Source organism: Tachyglossus aculeatus, chromosome 21, assembly GCF_015852505.1.
Source record: "Tachyglossus aculeatus isolate mTacAcu1 chromosome 21, mTacAcu1.pri, whole genome shotgun sequence".
NCBI lineage: Eukaryota > Metazoa > Chordata > Mammalia > Monotremata > Tachyglossidae > Tachyglossus > Tachyglossus aculeatus.
The window spans coordinates 28,773,252-28,792,561 of NC_052086.1; positions in this window are offsets into that span (position 1 = coordinate 28,773,252).

Genomic DNA, 19,310 nt, shown 5'->3' on the forward strand with positions numbered 1-19,310 from the left:
TGAGCGCTTACTGTGTGCAGAGCATTGTACTAAGCGCTTGGGAAGTACAAGTCGGCAACATATAGAGATGGTCCCTACCCAACAACGGGCTCACCATCACCATCTTGAAACTACTATACAGTCTACAACTACTAGTTGTAGTCCCCTGGCCCATCATGCCGTCAGGCCCTCATGAAAAGCAGTCTTAAAGAAGGAGGGTTATTTCTTAATAATAATAATAATAATAATAATAATAATAATGATAATAATAATAATACTGGCATTTATTAAGTGCTTACTATGTGCAAAGCACTGTTCTAAGCGCTGGGGAGGTTACAAGGTGATCAGGTTGTCCCACATAGGGCTCACAGTATTAATCCCCATTTTACAGATGAGGTAACTTAGGCACAGAGAAGTTAAATGACTTGCCCAAAGTCACACAGCTGACAATTGGCGGAGCCGGAATTTGAGCCCATGACCTCTGACTCCAAAGCCTGTGCTATTTCCACCAAGCCACGCTGCTTCTTGAGTTGCTAAAACTCTTCCGAGAGCAGACAACCCATGGAAGCAGGTTAGAGTCCCAGATTTGGGTCAATACTGTTGAGCTGCAAAGAAATCTAAGATTTCCCCAAATCCGGCATGCGTCTAAACTGGTAGATTATCCAAATAATTGAGGCCTATAAATACAATTGGTCACGATTCATTTAGCTATTTCAGGCCTCAAATATATGCCTACCTTAAATATCCAAATAACTCCGGCTGGAGTGTATCCTTAGGCTCTAAAATGGTCCATAGTTTTCCTTGATTAGATTCATCCATAGTTATTTGAATTGTTCTATGTAGACTCAGCAAATCATTTCAGGAAATTTTTAGGAGAATTGTCTTTTTTCAGAACCTATTGACCAGAGGCAATTGTAGATTCCACAATTACAAATTTAGGGAGAAAAGATTGTTCAAGAAAATATTAGGAGAAAGGATTTCCTGGTAGTCTAATGAAAAGTATTTTGTGGATCTTCTCAGGAAGTAAGGAAGTCTTTGGCACTTAGTACAGTGCTCTGCCTATAGTAAGAACTCAAAAAATACCGTTCATTGGTTTGGTGGGCTGAGGTCACATGACAGATAAGTGTACCTTAATGGGGGAATTAAATTCTTGGGTTAATGCAAAGAATACTGAATGAAATTGGAAATGAAATAGGCAATGGAAAATTTATATCTTGTGAATGTCAATATGGAGAATTTCCCAAACTAACTCTTCTGACGGTACCTTGTTCTCCCTCCTCTGTCACCTTGCTTGCAACATTTCCTTGGTTTGGAACTCCTCTTCCTATTTCTCTCAATCAGTCGGACCGTTGTTTCCTGGTATTTATTTTAGTGTCTCTGTCTCTCCCTCTAAGCTCACTGAGGGCAGCGTTCACATGTACTAGACTGTGAGCCCACTGTTGGGTAGGGACCGTCTCTATGTGTTGCCAACTTGTACTTCCCAAGCGCTTAGTACAGTGCTCTGCACACAGTAAGCGCTCAATAAATACGATTGATTGATTGATTGATTGATGTACTAATTCTATTGTACTCACCCAACTGTGAACTAATAGTGATCTTCTTAGAGTAAACGCTCAGTAAATACTAAGGATTGATTGACTGCCTACAGCTTTCCCCATATTCCCCCATATCTTTCCAGAATTCACTCCTAGCATCACAAGTCATTTCCTATCGACCTATCAGCCATATCTAGCCCTTTCATTCCTACTTATATTCATCCTCAGCACTTATGTATGTAAGTTTATTCAATTGTACGTTCAACTATTTATTTTGTTTGCTCTGTTTGTAAATACAGTTCATTTCCTATCGACCTATCAGCCATTTCTAGCCCTTTCATTCCTACTTAAATTCATCCTCAGCACTTATGTATATATGTTTATTCAATTGTACGTTCAACTATTTATTTTGTTTGCTCTGTTTGTAAATACAATTATATCTGTCTCCACTATTAGAATGCAAGTTCCTTGTGGACAGGGAATATGTCACTTTTATATTTTCATTCATTCATTCATTCAATCATGTTTATTGAATGCTTACTGTGTGCAGAGCACTGTACTAAACGTTTTTCCCTAGTGCTGACTGCAATGCATTGCACCTAATGGGAGATCAATAAATATTACTACTACTATAACTACTATTAATGTTTTTCTAAAACAGGGATATCCAGCTGGAACATTGGTGGACGAAAGAAGCCCATGGCTTTATGACAAATTTTTACTTATTAACCTCCAGTTCATTGGCAAAGTGAAATCTCATTTGCCCAAATCATTTGATAAGAAGAAAACTTCTAGAAATGCTCAATAATAAGTAAACTTGTCATACTATTCCAGTGTAGAATAAACTAAACATTAGGATTTGCAACACGGGAATGGTAATATCTTCGATGACAAGACTTGCATATCTTAATTTATCTTGATCCAAAATCAAACCCCTCTGCTTTCTGAAGTAGCATGAATAACATTTAGTAAATAAACCTGAGAACAGAAATTTTCTTTGTGAAATGTAAGTTTCAGATCACTACTTTCCGTAGTCTTAGAAATTAGGCATGTGAATGAATAAGAGTATTACGTTAAGATGTATAAATTATTTATAAGATGTATGGAGAAACAGCATGGCCTAGTGGATAGAGCCTGGGATTTAAAGGGACCTGAGTTCTAATCTAAGCTCTGCCACTTGTCTACTGTGTGACCTTGGGCAAGTCACTTCATTTCTCTGTGTCTCAGTGACTTAGTTGCCTCATCTGCAAAATGGGGAGTGTTTTTGAGCCCAATGCGGAACAGTGACTGTTTCCAATCTAATTAGCTTGTATCTACCCCAGTGCTCAGTACAGTGCCTGGCACAGACTAAGCACTTAATAAGTACCATTAAAAAAATTTGCTATATGATTAATACAGCTCTCATTCTGTAGCACTTTTTTCTTAAAAGGATTGCTTTTTTTTCCTTTTTCCTCTAAAGATAGGAGGCTTGAAAAGACTTTGTGTTCTGTCAGTGCTAGGATTATAAGGTTTAGGGTGCAGGTGAAATTTGAAAGAACAAATGGCAGCACAAAATGAGGACTTCAATGATCAAAAAAGCAAAGCTCCAAAAAATTGATAATGCGGCCTATCGGGACCAGCTGTTTTGTTTACAATCTTATTATGACAAATTCCTATCTACTTCTCTCTATTGATTAGCACAGCAGGGACTGACTGATTACGCTACAGGGCAGAAAGTCATTCTCAAAGAGAAATAAAAGAGCAGGTGTTCAGCTATTCACTAAGCTTAGTGGAAGAGTCATAATAAAATCAAGCTTCTCTTTAGGATTCTCACGTTGCTCCTTAATGTGGGCTCCAGCCATTGCAGAAATCAAGAAGGTAAGTTATCTAAATTTCCCCATCACAAATCGAGATTAAGTTCAGAAAAATATGCATTCCAATGAATAATTTTCATCTCTTGCTATACTGAGGTTTCATCTGTGATTGTAGAAAATAAGGAAAATAAAGTCTGTCATGACATTTTGTGATATTAAATCATTTTGGTTAGACGTGTTATAAAAGGTACAAACAATGCATTGTAAATTTTGTATATAGGACATCTTGGAATCTTTACAGTTTCTCCCCTTTGTATATTTTTGTATAGGTTGTGGCATTTATAGTCTAAATGCTGGCTTGAATATGATACAAAGATTGTCAGCGAAGTCTGAGGTTTTCTATGATATTGAGTGGAAATAATTTTCCTCTTCTAAGATGTTAGTAGTAATAGTATTTGTTATGTGCTTACTGTGTGCAGACTGCTGAACTAACTCCTGGGAGAGAATACACAGACAATTATTACACGCAGTCCCTGGCCCCCAAGGGGCAACCTTTTTTTTTTGCACACTAAACAGTCATGCTCCATGACCATGGTGATAGTAGCTTAGTTATTGCTGTGCTACACTTTCTGCATTTTCAATCATTAATATTTCCTGAGGGCCTCGTATGTGCAGAGCAGCACAATGCTGACCTTTGCGGGAGTTACAGTATCGTTACCACTTATAGTTCCCTCCCTCGAGGAGCTTATATTCTAACATTTTATTGTTTAGATTTCGATTTGTTTATCCCTTCACCTAACTCACCACAAAGGTGGGGACTTGAAAAAAGAGTTAGTTCATGGCTGAAGGTCAGGTCTGTCGTATGTCATTGAAGTAAAAGACTTTAGCTGTAGAAGAATAACCATTTCTTTAGACTTGGGTTTGACAATGTGCAAGTATCCCATTTGGCAAAAACTGTGAGGAAGATCAGCCCTGCAGCACCAAGCCCACCCCCTTAATCTCTATTACCATTTTGCTTTTCAGCCCTCCTAGTGAGACTCTTATTTAGCCTGTGATCCAACTGCAGAGTTGAACCCCCAAACTCTGCTGTTTGGTTTTCATTTTCTTTGAACTAAATCTTACGCATTAGGTGAATCTGCATGGAGGGTTCATCTTATAGAAGATTTTTCCACTGTAAACTTATATTTCTGACCTATCATCAACAACAGCATATATTGAGCACCCTGCTATGTGCAGAGCACTGTACTACAAGCCTGGGGAACTTTCTATAATAATAATAATTATGGTATTTGTTAAGTAATTACTATATACCAGGCACTGTACCAAATGCTGGGGTGGATGCAAGCAAATCGGTTGGACACAGTCCCTGTCCCACATGGGGATCACCATCTCAATTCCCATTTTACAGATGAGGTAACTGAGGCCCAGAAAGGTGAAGTGGCTTGCCCAAAGTCATACAGCAGACAAATGGAGGAGCCGGGATTAGAATCCATGACCTCCTGGCTCCCAGGTCTGTGGTCTATCCACTAGAACACAAAACTGGGGAATGTGTCTTGCAAATAGAAATCACATCCGTGGATTCTTGTCTTATGCTGTCGAGTCGTGTCCGACCCATAGCAATGCCATAGACACATCTTTCCTAGAACGCCCCGTCTTGATCTGCAGTCATTCTGGTAGTATATCCATAGAGTTTTCTTACTAAAAATAGGGAAGTGATTTACCATTCCCTCATTCCACGCAGTAAACTTGAGTCTACACTCTCAACTCTCTTCCGTGTCGCTGCTGCCCAGCACAGTTGAGTTTGGACTGGAAGCCGATTGCCTTCCAATCACTAGCGACTGCCCAAACTAGGAATGGAATGGGTATGCCTCTGCTTGACTCTCCCCTCCAGTAGTCGAGTAATGGGGAAACTCTCCAGATGCAACCCTGAGAGGGGTCTGCGGAGTCACAGACCACTTATTCTGCCTCAAAGCTTGCTCTGAAAGTCCTGATGTCATCAAACCCACATGCTTGAAACCTAAAATTGGGGCACTCAAGTTCTCAATCCTGTCTCTACCCTATGGCTGCTCTGTCGTACTTCATAGCGGACTCTGGTTGCTAGAGGAAGTGCCAGAGAAAAAATCGGTATAATAAAGCACTGCATTTGGTGCCTGACTGCTCTGGGGACAGCAGCTGCTAATTGGCTGGGGGTCATATGACCAAAAATACCTGTCTGCCCCAGCTCATATAGTCTTCAGCTGATCTAGAAAAATTACGATAAAGTTATAATAAAATTATGATAAAGGATTGAAAACCAATGTGCATGTAGGCTTTCTTTTTCCAGCACTTGTTTACCGTCTATGCCGTCAGGAACTAGAATCCAAGTGTGTAGAAGGATAGCATAAATAGTACTGCTTTTTATCTCAAATTGAGCTCTATAGGTAGCATATATCTCCTCAAGTGAAAGATCTTCAGATGATTTGCAGATGCTTCCCCTCTGGCTGTTTAACTCTGATCATGGTGCATGCTTTGATACAGGACAAACTTTTACATTTATGTAAATAATTCAGGCTAAAATTCAAGAAAAGCACATGTTTGATCTTTTCAAGCACACACTACCAGTTATTCAATAATCCCATTGCAGTATAGTAATTGGGACAGATTGCCAAAGCTCCAAGAATGGAGACAACATGAAAATGGGGATGTGATTAGCACATCATCTAATCAATTGCATATGTAGTTCTGTAGTTTTTGATGAAGGAGTACAGTTCACAGGCTTAGCACAAACCTTGGAACTGTATCCATTCTTTTATGTGGCGAGGTGTTTGTGAATTTCACCTAGTCATATTCCACTGAGAGCCTTAATTTTCTTTAGTGTCATTTTAAAAATTCATCATGAAATGTGCGAACACATCCGTTGTTAGAAGCAGCATGGGTTAGTGGAAAGAGCACGGGCTTGGGAGTCAGAGGTTGTGGGTTCTAATCCCGGCTCTGCCCCTTGTCAGCTGTGTGACTTTAGGCAAGTCACTCAACTTCTCTGTGCCTCAGTTATCCCAACTATAAAATGGGGTAAGTCTGTGAGTCCCACGTGGGACAACCTGATGACCTTGTTGTCTACCCCAGCACTTAGAACAGTGCTTGGCACATAGTAAGTGCTTAATAAATACCACCATTATTATTACAACACCCATCACTAATTAAATCTATGCATGTTCCAACACATCATCCGATATTTTGGTAAATGTAAAGTCTGTGTAGTACAGCACAAGAAAATGGAGCAGTAACTAAAAGATGAATGAAAAAATCATTAAGAATGGAAGTTTATAAAGAACACTATGTGTTCTTTATAACATGCAGCGTTCTCAACCACTGAATAGTCAATACACAGATAAAAGAAGGAAAGTGGCCACAACAGTGGCCAATCAATTTGGATAATATTGTTTACATTTAAGGTGAGTTTAAAAAGCATGCTATCTCCTCAGAACTCAATTTAGACCCTAGCCGTGCAACTTTTACCAATGTAGTAAATCCCACTGCAGTTTCTCCATTATGTTTTGCCATCGCTGCAAAAGAACGGATATGTTCTAGAATATAATGGAAGGTCAAATTCACTGAAGTCCAGACAGTTGGGCACAGAAATCAAGCAAATGGACACACTCTGAGAGTTCAGTTTGTCTGATACTTTGAAAAGATATCAACGTCTCAGGCTTTTCAGTTTCCTAAATTGGATTTTTGTGCCCTAGTAAATGCCAACAATTGTAAATATAGCATGTTGATATAACACTGTGCTCCTATATATTTTTCCGCTGTACAGTATCTGTGTTTCATTACATGTTTTATTGGTTTCAGTATGAGTTTCTGTGTCTGTTCCACAGTGGTTAACATATCTCTAATAATGGCACCTTCCAAAAACTGGAATATAAAGAAATAAAATGTGTTGGATGATTTCTTGTGAAATTAAACAATTCCTTGTTCAGATTCTGGAAACAACTTAGTAATAACTTTTTTTAAGGTCTAGAATTATCTAGAGGCCCAGTTATGAGGTAGTAGACCCAAATAAGTGTTATTCATAGGGCAAAATATGGGAATGGATGGTACAAGAAAAAGGAAAGAAGCTCTTTTTCATGATAAAATGTGACCAGTTGAGTAGTGGAAGGTTTTGGGGAAAATTCCTAACTCTGAAATCTAGAACCAAACCCCATAGTGGTGTGAGAAATTTGAACATTTATCTGCTTGCCATTTATTACAGGCTGCTTAGGAAAAATTCCTTCCACCAAAAAGGCTGTATGAATTAAATAGCTAACTTTTCACTAGAATGCTGTTCTCATAGTAGAAAGATCTGGAGGAAATTCTTGGGAACGCCTGACACTCCCTTACACACAGACATGCAGTACTTTTGGTCTTTAAAAGAGTTATTCAAATGATTAATTTTCAGGTTTGCATTTGATTGTAAAGCTGGCACAAGAGCTCGGTGTCTGAACACAGATATGGTGGGAGCATGAGAAGGGAGACTCTTTAAAACATACAAACAAAATCTTTCTTTGCTTATCTTTTTTTTTTTTTTTTTGCTAGCTGTTCGACCATTTGCTGTGATGGCCAACATTTTTCATCTTTTCCGAATAAAGAGTAGGGGAACCTGATCCCCTTGCATTATTCCAGGAAAAGGTCTTGATAGCAGGGATCCAGAACCTTCAAAAATTGGGAAAATATTTCCTCCTCCTCCCTCTCCTGCTTGGTAATAATAATGATGATGATGATAGTAATGGCATTTGTTAAGCGCTTACTATGAGCCAAGCACTGTACTAAGCCCTGGGGTAAATACAAGATAATCAGGTTGGACATAGTCACTGTCCACATGATGCTCACAGTCTAAGTAGGACGGAGTAAGATTTAATCCCCATTTAACAGATGAGGAAACTGAGACACAGAAAAGTTAAATGACTTGCCCACAGTCACACAGCAGACAAGTGGCAGGCTTAGAACCCAGGTCTTCCGGGCTCAGACTCTTTCCACTGGGTGGGCCACTCTGCTGCTTCTTTCAGAAGCCAATAGTTCTTGTTTGAGGAAGAACAAACTTATTAAAGTTTGCATCCCCTTGTTTTCCATGAGTTTGGGCCTCGGGTTCTGCTTCCCTCCTTACCCCACAACTTTTCCACTATTGCTCAGCAAGATAAATCATTATTTAGAAATGGAAGAAATTTTTAAAATCCAGCATTGTCTAGAACTCAGACATTCTGGATTTTGATGTGTTGTACAAGGGTGGGTTTGTAAATGTGTTTATTTCAAATATACATATGTGTATAATATATGTATATTTCAAATGCTCATTATTCTAGGCTGAAAGAAATTTGAGTCATTCAAGTTCATACATTCTCACAAGACCGATACGCAATTTAACCCCATTACAACCTGAAAGGCTTAATTGTAATGCATTTATGTTTATCAAAGTGCAGGCTTTGAATCCAGGATTTCTATCCCAGCGTAATAATAATGATGAAGGTATTCCCCCAAACACTTTCCAAGTGCCAAGCATGGGCTAAATAATAATAATAATAATAATGGTATTTAAGCACTTACTATCTGCCAAGCACTGTTCTAAGCACTGGGATAGATACAAGGTCAGCAGGTTGCCCCCGGTGGGGCTCACAATCTTAATCCCCATTTTACAGATGAGGGAACTGAGGCCCAAAGAAGTGAAGTGACTTGCCCAAAGTCACACATCTCACAAGTGGTGGAGGCGGGATTAGAACCCACGACCTCTGACTTCCAAGTCCGGGATCTTTCCATTAAACCACATGCAGATAAACCAATCAAATGTAGTCATTGTCCCACAAAGGGCTCACAGTCGAAGAGAGAGGAAATACATGCATTTTATCCCTATCCTAGGGATGCGGAGCTGAGGCATAAAGACGTTAAGTGATTTGCCCAAGGCTCTACCACAGACAGCAAGTGGCAGAGCTAGGATTAATACCCACGTTTCTTAATTCCCAGTCCTGGCCTCTTTCTACTTGCTGATGATCAGAGCTTTATTTTTCCACTAGGTAAAAAACGATGGCAGATACCTTCTCGTAGGGTAGCCTGACTTTGAAATAACCCTTGAGAAGTTTCACTCTTTTTTTTAGATTGAAAACTCTGCAGCAGCTCCTGCTCCTGCAGCAATATGAGTAGGCCTTGATGACCCTGGGAACTTCAGCTATGGGACCGTCTCAGCAAGAGGAGCATCAGAAGTAGCCTCGAAATTGGCCACTGCCTGTGGAAACTGAGAAATTTACCTCCAACAAAAATATAAACTCGGGCATAAGCCAGCAGCCGGTAAGGGAGGTGGTTTTACAAGAAGGAACAGAAGGTTTCGGGGTTGGAAAATTATGTCCTTTGGCTTTGCTCTGCTTTAAAGGAATGGAGTATAACATAGTACTCCAGAAGGTAGTGCCTCACATTTTTGATAATTAAATCCACTTTAGAGTAAGTTTGATTTAAACGAGGAGTACGGTCATGCAGTATTTTCCAAAGCCAACAATGATGGAATTCTATATCATGCTCAAATGCTATAGAGAAATCTGACAGGGCCACACATGTGGATGTCTCAATAATTTCTGTGTCAGGCTTTAAACTTTTCTAAATACGTTTTCTGAAATGAAATCTCTTCATCTTATGGTTTGGGTAACTTTTGCATCAACCATTATATGAATAAAATTCTTATTTGTAAATATGCATGAGCTTTATATTCATATACTTCTTGTCAATCTTACTTAATGGATCTGATTAAAATGTTAGATCCACTATTGTGTTCAATTCATTCAATCGTATTTATTGAGTACTTACTGTGTGCAGAGCATCATCATCATCATCAGTCATATTTATTGAGTGCTTACTGTGTGCAGAGCACTGTACTAAGCGCTTGGGAAGTACAAGTTGGCAACATATAGAGACAGTCCCTACCCAACAGTGGGCTCACGGTCTGAAATGGGGAAAGAGCACTGCACTAAGCGCTTGTGTTTCATAAAATGTGTGGTTTGCCCCTTGCCTTGGCTCCCATTTAAAAAGCCTGGACTTTCCAGTTTGGAGCCTGCTGATTCCTTTTTTTGAGAAAATTTGTAAATTGAATGGAAATGAACTTTTTCTTTTTATAGGTTACAGGCTCACTAAACTGGGCAGATAGATTCTTTTCCCCATTCACTGAGGAGCTGGGTAGCAGTAAATTTGGAGATGGAAGAAATAATGCAAGACTATCACTGTTCATTATTACTGAGCCCAGGTAGGGCCTAACTCACTATGTAAGTAAACCCCTTTTCCTCCTTCAATCAATCAATCAATCAATCATATTTATTGAGCGCTTACTGTGTGCAGAGCACTGTACTAAGCGCTTTGAGAGGGGCTTTCACTCTTCCCTGCCCAGAGGGGGCCACTCAGCTGCTAACTGGCCTGAGAATGAGCATCCATCCCTTCCTTCCTCAGAGTGTTTCACTTGCAACCCTGGAGGAAGAGTTCCTAAGGGTGAACCCTGGAGCCACCGCATCACGATCCAGTGTCTAATTTAAGGCCAAGTAACTTAGAAGAGGAAGTCGGACAAACCTGCCGGCCAAATTACTGCTAACCAAGGATGAGGTCATTTTAATTTTGTGGGTATCGAATAGGGTGACCATATATTTGGTTTTAAATGGGATAGTCCAGTTTTTTTTAATGATATTTTTAGACTGCTTACTATGTGCCAGGCACTGAACGAAGCTCTATGGTAGGTACAAGCCAAGTCCAGTTAGACACAGTCCATGTTCGCAGTTTTAATCCTCATTTTATAGATGAGGTAACTGAGTCACAGAGAAGTTGTGACTTGCCCAAGGTCACACAGCAGACAAGTAGCGGATCCAGGATTAGAACCCAGGTCCTTCTGATTCCTAGGCCCATGCTCAAGCGACTAGTAATTATAATAATAATTATGGTATCTGTTAAGCGCTTACTGTGTGCCAAACACTGTTCTAAGCTCTGGGGTAGATACAGGCTAATCAGGTTGGACACAGTTCCTGCCCTACATGGGTCTCGCTGTCTTGATCCCCATTTTACAGATGAGGTAACTGAGGCCCAGAGAAGTGAAGTGACTTGCCCAAGGTCACATAGAAGACAAGTGGCAGAGCTCGGATTAGAACGAATGGCCTCAGTTTTCAGCAGGCCTCTTCCCCTGTTGTCACCCGTCGTCCGGGGATGGGTTCGTTAAGTGATCGGCGAGGCGAGAGAGAGAGAGAGGCCAGGGACGGAAAGCCTAAGTTTTATATAAAATTTATTCCAGGAGGCAAATTGAATTTATGTAATTGTTTAGGCGCAATGGATTGAACTTCCCTTTCGGGAGGAATATAATCAATTAGCAATGTTAGAGCTTCCCTACACAGGAGGAACACAATCATACGTTAATCGCACATGGGTGAGGCGGCTAGCTCTCACCCATGTGCACTTCCCACTTGGGAAGAATCCACTTACTTTCCCACATGGGAAGAATTCATTACATTACCCGCGTACGTGGTGGGTGGCTAGCTCTCACAATGTGCTCTCCCTACATGGGAGAAATCCACTCATGATTCCCATCAGCAGCGGGGTACCTGGGTCCCACCCACGAGACACTCACCCATCCCGCGGCCCTTGCCTCAGTGTGTTGGTTCTGGTTGTAGAGCGGGCATCTGGCCTTCTGGGCAGGGGGAGACACGTGGGTTGCTGCTGCTGTGTGTCCTGGTGTTCTGACCCCGAAGGTCAGAGGTGACAGGTGTTTATTGCCCGTGCCCCTAGGTCATTCCAGCTTCTGGCCTCAGTCTATCCAAACTCTGCCCTCCTCCCTCCTCCATACCTAATTTGATTGGCACGGGGGTGAGGGACACCTTCTGTATTCCCGGCTTGGGCTGTCAATCTAGCAGATTTGGTCGTGGGGGCGGTATCCCACCCTCACTTCCAAGTTCTGCCTGTTCAGTACAGATGTGGCACGTGGGGCATTTTTATAACCAGTATTTTAAATTTTGGCCACCCGGTTCCCTCTGCCACGATTCCTACCATCCAATTCCACATTTCCAGAGAAATTAATTTCTGTTTTCATACCACATGCAGAGGAGAAGGGTTGGGGAGCATGAAAGGCTGTGAAGCAGGTGGAGAAAAGGTCAGGTCTCCCTTTGATAAATGGACAAACAGCTCAGTTATACAGAGCGGTGCATGTGATGTCATTACCTTACACAGAAGGCCTGGTGTAGAGCACAGGACTTCACATGGGTCTCCTTGTCTGGTATTTTTGAGAGCCATTGCTGGTTACCTAAGCCTGAGCCACACCAATCCCTCACAGAGAGTAGAGGGAACATTGGAGAATAGGGAATGTTCTCTCTAGAATGTGGGATGAAAATCCTTGTTGGCAGAGAACAGTGCCTACCAACTCTGTTATACTGTAATCTGCTAAGTGCTTAGTACAGTATGTTGCACACAATAAGCACCCAAATACCACTGATTGATCAGTCACACTGTGATACCTTTGCGGGCGAGGATTAGGAAGGAGAAATAGTGGCTAGGTTAATTTGACATAGTGAACTGTATGATGAACTGGGGATGGAGTTTCAATTCTCAGCTTCCAGACTGTCAGGAGATATGACTGTTGGCAAGCCTCTCTGCTGAATATCCACCATTTAACTGGGGAGTGTTCACAACACCTAGTTAACAGAGCCATTGTTTTCCCCACATTGAGCTGGGTTGAATGAATGCTGAGTGAGTTTTTAGGAAATGATGACTGCTGGGGTCCATTGCGATTTTCCCCTGATGGAAAGGTGGATTGCCATCACACCTGGTCAGAGGATTTAGACTGAAAAAAATGTGTGTGGGAAAAAAGACAGTTGCCCCTGCCAGGAATCAGGGTACAGTGATTCCCTGACACGGACCTGAGGGGATAGCTACCATGCAGAATACCATAGTCCCCTTCCTGCTGCCTGAGGTGAAATACCACTGAACTCTTATGCACCAAACATGGATCAGTCAAAAGTGCTTTAATGTGAGGGTCAGTCCTTCCCTGAAGGAGGTGGGCTGGGAGGGCAGCGGAGGAGAGGCACTGGGGCAGATCGTCTTATCGCTACCCAGTGATTGTTACCTTCCCTCCTCACTCCCTGCAGGCTTGTTAACACCCAACATTGTGCCAACTTTGGACTGCGAGGCAGCTGTGGACTTCTCTCCTGGAACTTTCCTCCGGCCTGCCCAGTAGGACTCTCATATAAGTTTGGGACCAGTCCCGGTACTACAATGACCACCTACTCCGTTACAAAAAGACAGATGAACTGGGCTAATAATAATAATAATACCAATTGTGATATTGTTGTATACCATCCCTCTTCCCCATGGGGGCCCTAGTCTAAAGGAGAGTGAAAATAGGTATTTAATCTCCATTCTAAAGATGATGGAACTGAGGCACAGGGGAGTTAAATGACTTGCCTAAGGTCATGCAGCAAGCAACTAATGGAGCCAGAGTTAGAAAACAGATCACCTGACTACCAAGCCTCTTTTTTTTTTTCACTGAAGAACACTGTTCTTTTTTGCTGCTTGCAGTATGACAACATTGAAGTGCAAAGGACGAAAAGGTGGGATTGTCCATTTTTAAGTGAAGAGTCAAGCAGAGAATCCGTGGGGAGTCGCGTATGGTATCACTGTGTAAATTTGCACATATCTACGTGCATGTCTGCCCACCTGGTGTCCTGGAGATTACTTCTGTTCCCTGCCATTTCCTCTCTCCTTTTGCCCTCTGTTTGCATGGGGGTCTCCGTCCAACATTGGCATAGCAACCGGTCTAATGTTGTGTAGACATAATTTATCGTGTTTGCACAAGACAAATAGTGTGGCAGTTTGAAAAATAATAGAATGAATGAAAATATATGCTTCCTGCTGTAGGGATCAGGGTGGGTGAAAAGCCTGGAATGCTATCTGTCAGGCAGCACAATGTATTGGCTCTGGGGATTTGGGGGCAGACCAGGACCAGTGGTGTGCTTGTGTTGTGGCTTATATCCCCTAAGACTAATCAATCAATGGTATTTATTGATCATTTGCTATGTACAAAAGACTGAACTCAGTGCTTGAGAGAATACAACAGAGTTGGTAGATAATACCCTGCCCACAATGAGCTTATGGTCTAGGGTCTAGAAGACCTCCACCATGAGGCTGATGCTCTGACACTGGGCATGATAATAATAATAGTGATGGTATTTGTTATCATTAGAGAAGCAGCGTGGCTCAATGAAAAGAGCACGGGCTTTGGAGTCAGAGGTCATGGGTTCAAATCCCAGCTCTGCCAATTGTCAGCTGTATGACTTTGGGCAAGTCACTTAACTTCCCTGAGCCTCAGTTACCTCATCTGTAAAATAGGTATTAAGACTGTGAGCCCCCCCGTGGGACAACCTGATCACCTTGTAACCTCCCCAGTGCTTAGAACAGTGCTTTGCACATAGTAAGCACTTAATAAATGCCATTATTATTATTATTATTGTTAATCACTTACTACGTGCCAGACACTGTACTAAGCATTGGGGTTCATACAAGCAAATCGAGTGGGACATAATCCCTGTGGGGCTCAGTCTCAATCCCTATTTTACAGATGCGGTCACTGAGGCCCACACAAGTGAAGTGACTTGCCCAGAGACACACAGCAGACATGTGGCAGAGCTGGGATTAGAACACATGACCTTCTGATTCCCAGGCCCATGCTCTAATCACTAAGCCATGTTACATCTGTTGTGACTTAAATAGAATCATGGGTAACATGGAAATTTCCCCTGAAAATCTGAGTGAGAAATAAAGTTCTTCCTTTTGTGAAGGCAAAGTGAAAGTGAAGTGGTGTCAATTATCCTATTAATAAGCACTGTATAAAAAGTTCAGTTGGATCATTCAGACCAAGAAATCAGACCAAAATTATCCGGGTTGACAACAGGTAATTGACAAATTGGAAAATTTTAGAGGCAGAATTACTCCCAGAGTCTCTCCTTCCTTTAGCAAACCTGAGGGCCTGAGATCAGCTCCCAGGGCTGGGCTGGTTCTGGTGGACCATTACATTTTCAAGGATTAGCAGTGAGAGGCAGCAGTGATCTTTCTTCAGAAGATGGCTGGTCAAGTAGGAAGCAGTGGCGAGATTGCCCCTCCCACCCCCAAGTGACACAGAATTTTTAACTACAGTATCACATTTTCTCTTGCCCCCAGGATGTCTCTACATGGATATCCCACTGGCAAAAAACTGACTTCCTCATCTTCTCACCTAAACCCACTCCTCCTCACTCTGCCTCGATTTCATTGTTGAAGACCATCATCTTCTCTTTCCGAGGATGTCATCTTTGACTCCTCATCTTTTGACCCTCACATTTAATCTGTTGCTAAATCCCTCTAGTTGTTTCTCCACAGTGTTTTTCAGAACTGCCCTATCTCTAACACCTAATGTTATCTATTTCCTCCTGAGTCTTTCTCCCTAGATCGTTTTTGGACTATGTTTGATTCTGTATTCTAAATCGTCTTCCTAAAATGTTGTCCTCTCTTCTTCAAAAATCTCTACTGGCTATCCCCTTCCTTAATAATAATAGTGATGGCATCTGTTAAGTGCTTACTATGTGCAAAGCACTGTTCTAAGTGCTGGGGAGGATACAAGGTAATCAGGTTGTCCCACGTGGGGCTCACAGTCTTAATCCCCATTTTTCTTACAGATGAGGGAACTGAGGCCCAGAGAAGTTAGGTGACTTGCCCAAAGTCACACAGCTGACAAGTGGCGGAGCCGGGATTTGAGCCCATGACCTCTGACTCCCAAGTCCATGGTCTTTCCACTGAGTCATGCTGCTTCTCTGATTCAGTATCCTCATATATTCATATTCCTTGATTATCAAGGTAAAACTCTTGACTATTGGCTTCAAATTTCCCCATCAGCTCTCCCCTTCTTACTGATATTACTTCTTTACTTGCTGCTCCCCGGTTTATGTTGTCAAGCAAACACTTGTTCAAACTTTCCCTGTTCCCCTTTCTTGGAATTCCCTTCCTCTTCAAATCCACCAAACTGCAGCTTTTCCTATCTCCAGAGCCGTCCAGAAATCCCATCTTCTCCCTTTTTCTCTCTGGATCGTACAGTTCCAACTACCACCTCAGACTGTTTGTGCTCACAATCATTTATAGCCTTTTTGTAAATATGGTTTAACATATTTCAATCAATCAATCATATTTATTGAACATTTACTCTGTGCAGAGCACTGTACTAGTGCTTGGGAGAATACAATAGAAAAGAGTTGGTAGACACGATGCCTGTCCACAATGTGGAATCAAGAAATTCTGGCTTTGGTAGGGGAAAGAAGGATACAGAAGTCCTGGCTCAATGGTTGGAGGTGGGGTGTGGGAATACCAGTCAACCAATCAATCAATCATATTTATTGAACACTTAAGGTGTGCAGAGCGCTGTACTAAGCACTTAGGAAGTAAAATATCCCTGCATCCTTTCCCTCAAGGAGGTAGGAGTTAGGCACCTTCTCCCCCTCCTCCAACCCAGGAATATTAGTCCCAGAGCTTGAAACTTGAAGGGGGTTTGGGGGTTGGCTCAAGGCTTATAGAGGAAATACTTCCTCCTCCTGTGATCATGAGGACATGGGATTCATCACAAGAAGTTGTGTGGGAAGAAAATATCAATGGATTTGAAAGAGATTTGGATAAATCATGACTAATGGGTCTCTAATGGATTATTGCAGGAAGAGGTTAGGGATATTAGATAGCTTAAGAAGGATTTAAATAGATTCAAAAATGATAAGTACAGGGTGAATTATTAAAGAGAACGATAACTGTGAGGCTAGATGTCATGAAAGGAAATCATTATACCGCTCCTCCAACAATAATAATAATGATTTTGGTGTTTCTTAAGCAGTTACTATGTACCAGGACCTAGGGTAGGTCAAAGACAATTGAATAGAACAGAGTCCCTGTCCTCCACTGGGTTAAGGGGGAGGGCAAACAGGTATTTAATTAATTAAATTGTATTTATTGAGCACTTACTGTGTGTAGAGCACTGTATTAAGTGCTTGGGAATGTACAATACAACAATAAACAGACCCTGCCCACAACGAGCTTACATACGAACTAGAGGAAAATGATTTTTGTGCTCCCGGTGAGGACCATTTTACATACGAGGAAAGAGATGCAGAGAAGTTAAATGACTTGCCCCAGGTCACGGTGCAGGCAGGCGGCAAAACCAGGATTAGAACCCAGACCCACCTCCCAGGACTGTAATCTTTCCACTAAGTTGCATCACTTTTCCCCCTTCTAGACTGTGAGCCCACTGTTGGGTAGGGACCGTCTCTGTGTGTTGCCGACTTGTACTTCCCAAGCGCTTAGTACAGTGCTCTGCACACAGTAAGCACTCAATAAATATGATTGATTGATTGATTGATTGATTGATTTTCAAGCAACCCTTGTTGCTCCTGAGCTGGATGGATCATTGGTCTGCCCACTGTAGCTTTACCCATGTTCTGAGGTTCTTTATCATGCAGCCCTATTCCTTCTTTATGATATGCTATATTTAATCCCAAAATATGAAGTGAAAATGAGCATGTTTAAAAAGACATTGGTAGGTTGGAAAATAGGATACAGATTTGAGGGGAACATTTGCTATAGGGGGTGTCCCAGCCCCCCAAAGTCACCCCACTCATAATAATGATGTCATTTATTAAGCGCTTACTATGTGCAAAGCACTGTTCTAAGCGCTGGGGAGGCTACAAGGTGATCAGGTTGTCCCACGGGGGGCTCACAGTCTTCATATCCATTTTACAGATGAGGTAATTGAGGCACAGAGAAGTTAAGTGACTTGCCCAAAGTCACACAGCTGACAATTGGCAGAGCTGGAATTTGAACCCATGACCTCTGACTCCAAAGCCCATGCTCTTATCCACTGAGCCACGCTCCTTCTCCTTCTCCTCCTCATGTTTGGGGAACTTTTCTGGAGAACAGACCTTTTGAAGTAGGTAAAATATGTTCATAATAGGCAAAACATTTCAGAGTCTAATAACTACAACCTTAAGTCCTGTACCCATCACTTGACATCATGAAGCACATAAGGAGTGTGGATTGATATGGACTATCAATCCCTTCCTTCCTTCCCCTCCTTCCTCTCCCCCTTCTCCCCCTCCCCATCCCCCCCGCCTTACCTCCTTCCCCTCCCCACAGCACCTGTATATATGTATATATGTTTGTATGCACTTATTACTCTATTTATGTATTTTATTTGTACATATTTATTCTATTTATTTTATTTTGTTAATATGTTTTGTTTTGTTCTCTGTCTCCCCCTTCTAGACTGTGAGCCCGCTGTTGGGTAGGGACTGTCTCTATATGTTGCCAACTTGGACTTCCCAAACACTTAGTCCAGTACTCTGCACACAGTAAGTGCTCAATAAATACCATTGAATGAATGAATGACTACCATGACTGCTTTGACAATAATAATAATAATGATGATGGCGTTTTTTAAGCACTTACTACGTGTGAAGCACTGTTCTAAGCACTGATAGCCAGAGGAAGGCTAGCAGTTTCTCTTCAGAGAGACCCACAAACCACTGATTTTCATTGAGTGATTCAGCACAGAGTCCTGACAGCCCAAAGGTTCAGCACCCGCTTCTAGCTTTATTACATCTCAGCACCTACGATCAATCAATCAATCAATCCTATTTATTGATCACTTTCTGTGTGCAGAGTACTGTACTAAGCACTTGGGAGAGTACAATACAACAAAGTTGGTTGACAAGTTCCCTATCCACCACGAGTCAAGAAAGACTCATCCTCCCTGCTTATATAACATCATTAACTACCAGATTCAAATGCAGACATTTCAAATTCATCTAGCAATTTGGTTTGTCTGAACCAAACATCAAACTTCTCCCTATACATGTAACAATCAAACATATGGCAGATATTAAGTGCTGGTAACCAGATATCTTCCAAAACACTAGTATGCCCCTCTTAAATATATTTATCCATGAACTTCTTCTTCATATGGATTACGGACATCAAAAAA